The following is a 10196-nucleotide window of genomic DNA, read 5'->3' on the forward strand; positions in this document are numbered from 1 at the left end:
GGTAAAAAAATAATCTCAATAACTGATATATTTTAATACTCAATTTTAGTATAATAGCTACAAAAAGAAAAAAAATGGTTAGCAAAGAGAGTGCACATTTACTAAAACTTTTAGCAAAGGCAAAACCCAAAGTACGCAAAGCAATTTTACAAAATGCTGATCCCGAATTAATTCGTTCTATTTGTGAATGTTCCTATAACGTATTACAAGGAAATGTTCCGTTAAATAAAAAAGAGAAAAATAGATTAAAAAGGTATAGAAAGGAATTGAGGTATTTAGCGAAAAAGGGGCCATCGTTAAAACAAAAGAAAAAACGAATAATTGTACAAAAAGGTGGGTTTCTTACTGCTTTGCTTGCACCTATTATTGGAGGAATACTATCTACTTTAATTAAATAATTATGCAGCATGCACAAAAGCTTGTTTTAATTGCACCAGAAAAATTGCACCAATATCAAACTATATCTAATTTAGATGATGAGATGAAAAATATTTTAAATAATAAAAATATGAGTGTTGAAGAAAAATGGATACGCTATAAAGAGGTGTTACAAAAATATTTACACATTGTGCAAAAACCTACTGTAACAACATCAACTAGTGTTGGTACTAAGAAGGAGGAGGAGGATGAGGACGGGGAGGAAGAGGATGAAATACTATCTACTCTCCCCGAAAATTGTCTGCGTAAAGCAAGACCTTTATTACGTAGATTAAAACAAAATTCCAACATTCATTGGGATGACAATGGTAATGTTAATATTTATAATAAATTAATTCCTGGAGCTAATATAGTAGATCTAATAGCAGATTTTGTCAGGTATCGCAAGAAAAATATTCCCCCTACAGGTTGGGAACCCTTCGCTGAACTGTTAGCAAAATCCAATATACCTTTAGAGTATATAGGTAACCCACAGCGTATAGAATATATTCGTAAGCTGACGTCATCTGCTGCTGCTGCTGCTGATCCAAAACAGGAAGAAGAAGAGGAGGAGGAGGAGCCACCACGTAAACGTAAAGTTGTCAACAGATGGTGTGATTATAAAATATGAAGAAGCTGGCCGCTATTTATTATAACCCTTCACACCCTGCCTCGTTTTCAACCGCAACGTCATTATGGAGAGCTGTGAAGAAATCTATTCCTTTACACAAAGTGCAACAGTGGGTAAAAGAACAGTCGACTTATACTCTGCATAAGCCAGTACGTAAAAAGTTTCCACGTAATCCCTATTTAGTGTTCAATATTGACGATCAGTGGCAAGCTGATTAAAACGATATGCACAGTCTGCAAAAGTATAATGATGGTAATAGGTATATTTTAACAGTGATTGATTTGTTTAGTCGTTATGCCTGGGCTGTGCCTGTACGTACAAAAACTGGTGAAAACATTATAAAAGCATTTAAGCAAATATTTGCATCTACCCGACGTAGACCCTTACGTCTACAAACAGATAAAGGTACAGAGTTTGTTAATAGACCATTTCAGTTATACTTAAAAAAGCAAAATATTAAATTCTTCACAACACAAAACTCCGATATTAAGGCAAGTGTAGTGGAACGTTTTAATCGAACTCTTAAAGAACGAATGTGGAAATATTTTAAAGCCAAGAAGACTTACCGATACATAGATGTGCTATCGAAACTTGTTCAGGCATATAATTCTAGACCACATAGAGCTCATCAATTACCACCCGCCAGTGTGAACCAGGACACTTTTCAACAAGTTTGGAATAAATTAATAAAACCAATGCCACATACTAACATTGCAAAATATAAAAAAGGTGATACTGTGCGCATTACTAAAGCAAAACGGCATTTTGAAAAAGGGTACAAGGAAAAGTGGACTGTAGAAATATTTAAAATAAAACAGGTGATACATAAGGAAAAGAAAGTGGTTTATGTGTTGGAGGACTTAAATGGTGAAGTAATTGATGGTACATTTTACGAGGAGGAATTACAAGGAGTGCCTCTGCCTAAAGTTTATGAAATAGACGATATTTTAGAAGTTAAAGGTAAACGTGTACTTGTTCGTTGGCGGGGATATCCCCCTTCGTTTAATTCATGGATTCCTGTGTCACATTTAAAAAACATTTAGCCACAATACAATATTATAAACGACTGTTATATTTGTGTATATAGGAAAAAATAATAATAATAATGAATGATCCATACTTTAAATACTATACTCACCAAGCAGGAGGTGGTTATAACGTGTATAGAGGTGCACCATATCAAGAAGGTTATGGTATTGGAAGTTTTTTAGGTGGTTTATTTCGAAGTGTATTTCCGTTAATTAAACAAGGAGCAAAAACTGTTGGTAAAGAATTGTTACGTACAGGAATTAATGTAGCTGGAGATGTATTAGGTGATAATAGACCTATTGACGAAGCTTTAACATCACGTTGGCAAGAAGCTAAAAATAATTTAAAAACTAAAGCTCAAAATAAAATAAATCAAGTGTTGGTAGGATCTGGAAGAAAACGGAGAAAAGTTCATTTTGCAAAGACGACTGGTGGTAAAAAGAAAAGGAAGAGTGATATTTTTGATTAATATGGAACAGACTAGCTTTTATCTTACACTACCGAGTAACAGTTCTATGGAGTATTTTCCACAAAATACTTTGTCATGTTATACTACCAAATTATATCATCCATTGGTGCTAGAGAAAGGTGAGTGGGAGACGGCAGTTGTTGAAGTACATTATACAAATTCATTTCAGAATGTCTCCAAATATACTAATAATATTTATTACCGTCTCATGAATACAAAGAGCTGGAACATAACTAAAATCTTACAAGGACACTATTATAATGTTGATGATATTCTATCTCAAATTAATCATAAAAGTGATATATTAAATTTACAATTAAAAGTTAAAACATCAGTAAAACGAATCGAAGTCAGTAGAGTAATAAAAGATCAAGAGAGGTATATAGAAGTACGTCTATCTCCTGAACTAGCCAGAATACTAGGCTTTGATCACATACAACAAGAAGATATTGCAGTTGTGCATCATGCTCGTTATCCACCTGATTTAAAATACAAAAATCGCTACCTACACTTATGTATATTTACAGTGATATTGTAGAACCGCAAATGGTGGGTGACACCATAGCTCCATTGTTACGAATTATAAATACAAATATTACAGAGTATGGTATTAATAATGTACATATTTTTGACAATCCTCACTATGTCCCTGTGCAACGTAAACAATTTGATCAAATTAGTATTGATTTAAGAGATAGTACAGGTAATCCACTTCCTTTCCAACATGGCAGTGTATGTGTAAAATTACATTCTCGCAAACGTAATACGGTATTATAAATTTTACCATGTGTGAATATAATAGAGAGAAAAATGAAGTGTGAGTGTATGAAATCAGAATTAGATTTATTTGCTGGTTTACCCACTCAAACCAGTATTATAGGTAATAAAATAGTTCCATATAAGCCTGTGGCTTCGATAGCTGATAATGCACCAATAGAATTTGTCGTCCCCGGTCATGGGGATGACTATATTGACTTATCGCACACAATGTTTTATATTAAAGGTAAAATTACTAAATCAGATGGTTCTAATTTAACTTCTGCCGATAAAAAAATCGGCCCTGTAAATGATTTTCTCAATGCAATGTTCAGTGAATTGCAATTATATTTAAATAATCAACTTATTTCCTACTCTTCACACACATATCCATATCGGGCGTATATTGAAAAACTACTAAATTATAATGCTGAAGCTAAATCAACGCATCTTCAAACATCAATGTGGTTTAAGGATACTGCAGGACATATGGACAGTGTGGCCGATAGTAATGTAGGATTTAAACAACGTTTTCTTCTCACTACTTTAAGTCAGTCATTTGAACTATTGGGTTATATTCATGCTGATATATTTAATCAGGAGAAATTTTTACTGAATGGTGTACAACTACGCATTAAACTAATTCCAGCTAAACCTACATTCTGTCTAATGGGTGACGCAGATGCTGATGGAAAAGTTGTAATTACAGATGCAACATTGCTTGTGAAAAAGGTTGATGTATCACCGGCCGTTAAAATAGCGCAAAATAAAGTATTACAAAATCCTAAATTTAGAGTAAAATATCCTATAACAAAAGTGCAAGTGAAGACTGAAACGCTGCCACAAGGAATTATGGATAGTACACTTCCAGATCTATTTTCAGGCATAGTGCCTAAACGTATTATTATTGGTTTTGTTACTAATACTGCTTTTAATGGTACTTATCAGACAAATCCGTTAAATTTTCAACATTTTAATATGTCATTTTTTACATTGTATGTTGATGGAACGCCTGTGCCTTCCAAACCACTACAACCTGATTTTGATAATAAGCTATATATACAAGCATATTCCACGTTATTTACAGGTTCAGGTATTTATTATTCTAATCAAGGTAATAATATTTCACTCGCCGAATATCCTAATGGTTATACTCTACTGGTGTTTGATTTAACTCCCGATTCTAGTGCTAGTGCTGCATTTCATACTAGTCCACAACGGCAAGGAAGTGTACGCCTAGAGGTTCATTTTAAAGAAGCACTGCCATCTCCTGTAACAGCAATTATTTATGCTGAATTCTCTTCAGAATTAGAAATTGATTTCCAGAGAAAAATATATATTAATTAAACAAAAAAAATGTTAAATACACTTGAACTTTATGAGGCGCTACAACAAAATCTGCCTAAAAACCATTTTATTGGAGTATATGCTGCAGATGAGCTACCACTGTTTATTCATACATTTCCAGCAGCCATAATTATAAACACTGATTCTAGCGATAAGCCTGGTGAACATTGGGTTGCTGTTTATATAACTAATATGCGTGTGGTGGAGTATTTCGATAGCTATGGTATTCCACCTTATGTACATCATCATATAAGGTTTTTAAAACGAAACTGTCTGTATTATACATGGAATAAAAGACGAATTCAAGGTGATTTATCTCAATTTTGTGGACATTATTGTTTTTTGTATCTAACATGCCGTGCGTCTGGTTATTCACTACGCAATTTCTTAAACAAATTTTCACTTACCACTATTGATGCTAATGATATTATGCTCTATTCATTTATGAGATGGTCACTGGCGCGAGATTAAGTTCTCCGTAAACCGAGTGTGTGATGGTCCCTGGCGCGAGATTAAGTTCTCCGTAAACCATGGTCACTGGCGCGAGATTAAGTTCTCCGTAAACCATGTATGTGTGATGGTCACTGGCGCGAGATTAAGTTCTCCGTAAACCATGTATGCGTGATGGTGGTTAACATGAGATTATATGTGTGTGAATAACCAGACGTCGTTATTTTTTTTTAAACTCTGCTAAAATGTCTACAAAATGAATAACCTAACCTTTTAACTCCGCCATTGCCGGTCCCAAGCCCTGGATGAGAAAGGAGGAGGGAAGGTTCTAACAGAACGAGTACTTATGTATTATATGCTATGTTCAAATAGGGGTGGAAAAAGAGAACAAATCTGCTATATTAAAATAAGGGGTGGAAAATATGCTCATAAAAGAGAATGAATACACCCTTATTATGTTACGTATTCTTATCTGTTATCTGCTCTGCTGTGTGTTACGTAGTCTGATGTTCGTAGGGGTTAAAAAAGGGAATGAATCTTATGTTCAATTAGGGGTGGAGAAAATGAATACACCCCCCTGTGCTATGTCCGTCTCTGTTATAGTAAAATAAAGGTTGGAAAATAAGCCGTATTAGATCTGCTATGTAATCTGTGTTGTGTTTTAATAGGGGTTGGAAAATATGCTCATAAAAGGGAATGAATACACCCCTAAACGGGAGGTGGTTGTGTTTATTATCTGCTCTGCTATGTGTTCGTACCTTGCTATGTGCTCGTAGGGGTTGAAACGAGTACACCTTTGTTATGTGTTACGTACTCTTATGTGTTATCTCTGCTCTTCTATGTGTTCGTAGGGGGTGGAAAAGTGATCATAAAAGGGAACGAGTTCACCCCCTTAAAAGTGCTCATAAAAGAGAACGAATTCACCCCTAATATGGAGGTCGTAAAAGACCATGGGTGGACGGGGCGTGGGTCATAGCGTATCGTGAGACAGTGGAAAATTGAGTCCTTGCTCTCAGGAGACCATGGAAAAAAAGGCGATTTTTCAGCTACCGGGTGTCAGGTGACCCCCATCTACTGACGTCCATTTGGTGGATCGGCAGTGGATTTCGAACCCGAAACCTTCTCTGAATAAGACTGTTACCAAGCCGGTGAATAATTTCCTCCTGTATGAGACCATAATACCCATACGGTCTGGAAGAGAATAAGAGGTTTACTTTGGAACCAGTCTGAGTGAGACCATAAGAGACTACACTGAAAAAACAGGTTGGGTTGCACGTACAATAAAAATATAGTTGAAAATTGGATTGTAATAAGAACAAGAATAAAGTTGTGCAAATCATATTTTTTTTGTTGTAACTACTATACTGAATTTTGCATTGTAACCATAATCAGAACGAGATAGTTGTGAAAAACATAAAGTATAGTTAATTATTTTATGGCTACACAAACAATAATTATTGCTCTTGTAACATTAAAGTGCTTACAATACTTAGTATTGTGAAATGAATCATATATTTATAGTCATGCGTACGATATGCGCATAGTCGTAGAAACGATTGGGCGCTTGCGTGAAATTTCAAAACAATCCGTGGTCATGTCGTGGAAAAGTGTTCTTACAAGAATGGGATTTGATACTTTAATTAGTAGATTTGAAGGTGTGTATGAATGTACCCTATGTTTATTTATGTAAAGAATATAGTATTATTTCTAGGATAATGCGATAGGATTTCTCTGTAATTGTGATTTGAGCTTGCTAAAACTGCTCAGCAGTAGGCCTATTAAGTGGTTCTCTATTAGTTGATTACAGAAAGTGTTTGCATGCTACTACAAATGTTTTCGGATCTCTTTGCAACATTTACGTAACAAGAAAGAGTATCTTAACAAATAGAAGCTGATACGTGCATTGCTGTCAGGAATATTCGATTGAAGTTGAATGGGATATAGTATACATGAAGCTGCATCAGTTCCCGAAGGAGCAGGACGCTCTTACTTTTAGGGATTATTCATTGAGTGTACAAACTTACAAAGGGGGTAACAAAGCGACTTTTATTTACTTATCGACTCATACGAAAATAAAAAAGAACGTACCTGTACTTTATATCTGTATGTTTAAAGTACTTTATCCTACCCTTGTACTTTATCTATGACTATGTGTGTGTGGGGGAGGGGGGATTTGACGCATATCGCATATCTTGTGCACATGGATACTTGTTACTATTGCACTACGTAGAAAATTTATGGTATTTCATGTAGAAGTGGTAGTAGAACACAGAAGAAACGCAGATCGGGGGGTTCTAATGTATACTATTACCGTATTACCGCTAGGGAGCCCCGCAGACATGGTGTTAACTAAATTTATTACAACTCAATGGAGAAGGGGCCAGTGTTCTAGGATCTTGTCGATTGAAGTAATAAATTCGATAATACTATTTCGGGCTCACTCGGGCAGACGGTTCTACCAAATAGAACATTTATAGGTAGTTATACGACGTGAAACTTTTTTTGTGCATGAATAAAAGTGTGAATATACGTAATTGCTGTCAGTGCATAGCATATTGAAATACATTTTGGGTGGTAGTGAAAGTAGAGTATATGTAAGCAGTGATTTATTTGTGGATTTTGTTGAAGGGGGGAATGTCTATACAAGATTGTGTTCCGTATAACAGAATAACTTTAAAGTGGGGTTGGCAGAACGCTATTTTTAAACCTACCTACTTTAAAACTATGCTAGTAGTTTGATAGCGGTCTCCAAATTCATAGTTTTTTTCACTTTTTTAAAAACAATTTTATAATAAATACGTTAAATAAGATTTGGTTAGGTACATTAGATTACATGCGTTACTTGCCTTGCTACTTTTCGTCCTACTACTGACAAGGGAACCTTCCGAAAATGATAGTTGCAGTGAAAGATGTGGCCTATGCCAATTGAAAGAGCTGTAACAGAGATGAGCATTCCCAAAAAATTAGCTGCCCATAGCAATAGGTTCAAGAAATATAAGGGGTGGAAGTTCGGGAAACAGCAAGGTTGGCCAAGGGGGAAAAATTGCAAATTCCACAAAAAAAAAAAAAAAAAAAAAGGCACGGCAAAATACAATGCTGACAAGTGATGTATAGAAAGAGACTTGCTACAATAGGGAACAAATGAAGGCCACCAGTAGGGTTAACAGTGTTGCCAACTGCACTAAAAAGTACATGTTTTGCAAAGAGCACCATATGAAGTGAGTGCAATATTCAGTGTCATGTAGAACATAAGATATGACGTGTATAATCAGTGGTACAATCTAAGAAAAGAGAATAAAAAAAACAGAAGTACGAGAAATACGGAAAAGACGAAGTTGGCCATAATGCGCCACAATTGATCACGAGCTGTGCATATTAGAATGAACAAAACAAGAGAGCACAAACTATGCAGGAAACCGACGTACCTAGAGTCGAAAAGAAAAACGAGTTCCAAAGTTGGCAGCACTGGCCATGAAAATCCAGACAATTCTAATATAGTTAGACCACTCGCTTCACAAAAAGAAAATTCCGGCAAGAGGCATCATTTGTACATGCTCGTCCACATTGTACGTGCAATTGTTCGATGAGACAATGGTCCAAACAGAAGATACATTTGCAGTGAGCACAGCGGAATACTGCCAATCCGTCACACATGGTACAATGATCGCCTGTGAATGTCTCGAAACAGTACTCTAGAGGTGTCGGAACCTTTGGTGGTCTTTCTATCACATATCCACACCTGTAGAAAGCAAACATAATCAAAGGCTTGATCTGCTGTGTGCTGCTGTCTGCAGTACTATCACCGCCTATATGATATATCCAGAGTGTCCCACCTAACTCTGCGACTGAAATAGTTTCAAAGCGAAAAAAATGTGGCACATCTAGTTTTGCAGGAATGTACCCATGTCAGCGGGCGACAAACTTCTGTGAGACGCAAGTGCCCCCAAGTCCCCCATCATAGGGTCCCAGGGGCCAACTTCAAAATTTCAAATAGCACCATCGGTCGAGTTATATTTCTTTCGATAAATCATGGAATATGCAACAACGCAGATCAGAAGTATTTACTATATAGGATTTCAAAATGGCCGCCAAAAATATCTGCTCGGCGACAAGAACAACGTGCATTTTTGGCGTCCATTTTGAAACCCGTGCTTCATATGGCAAATGTTTCTTATAGGCGGTGTTGTATCTATCCAGAGAAATATCATCCGCCCCCTGTTCTCATTTGAAATGTTCCGGTTGACCCCTCGAGTCTTATGATGGGGACCCTGGGGGACTTGCTTCTTACAAAGTTTTCTTGGCCCGCGACATGAGTACATTCCTGTGCAATTGGATTTGCAACACCTCTTTTCGCTTCGCAGCAACTTGAGATCACAATGTTCGATGCCATGTTAAGACACAACATATATTTGTGGCGGCCATTTTGAAAAACATGCTTCATATAGCAAATGTTTCCTATATGTGTTGTTGCACATTCCATGATCTATCGAGAGAGGTACCACTCGGTCCCTGTTGCCATTTGAAAGTTTGAAGTTGGCTCCTGGGGCCCTATGATGAGGATCCTGGGGGCACTTGCTTCTCACAGACTTTTATCACCCCTGACATTGGTACATTCCTGCACAACTGGATGCGTTACATTTTTGTTCGTTTCTCAAATCTTTCAAGTCACAAAGTTTGGTGGGACACCCTGTATATTCCCACATACGACCCAACCATGACATAATGTTTACTTCTACTATAGGTTGTAGACTCAACCCAACCATTTCATGTTCCCGACTTGACATTGCCTCAATCACTCTAGCATTGATGTATTCCGAGTGATGCCTGTTGCCAGAATTTTCTTTTTGTGAAGCGAGTGGTCTAACTATATTAGAATTGACTGGATGTTCATGCCCAGTGTTGCCAACTTTGGAACTAGTTTTTCTTTTCGACTCTAGGTATGATCTGTCAGGAAAGTAAATGTACACCTATTTTTCGAGGCTGGCATTCCTGCGCTCCATCCATGGAGAGTATGAGAATTAAATTAATCAAATATTTACTGAGGGGCAAAAAGAAAAGTTTAATCTGAATAAGACATTGCAGAGGAGCACAAGCTGT

The sequence above is a fragment of the Thermobia domestica genome, chromosome 1 (assembly GCF_964235325.1).
Source record: "Thermobia domestica chromosome 1, izTheDome1.hap1.1, whole genome shotgun sequence".
Classification (NCBI taxonomy): domain Eukaryota; kingdom Metazoa; phylum Arthropoda; class Insecta; order Zygentoma; family Lepismatidae; genus Thermobia; species Thermobia domestica.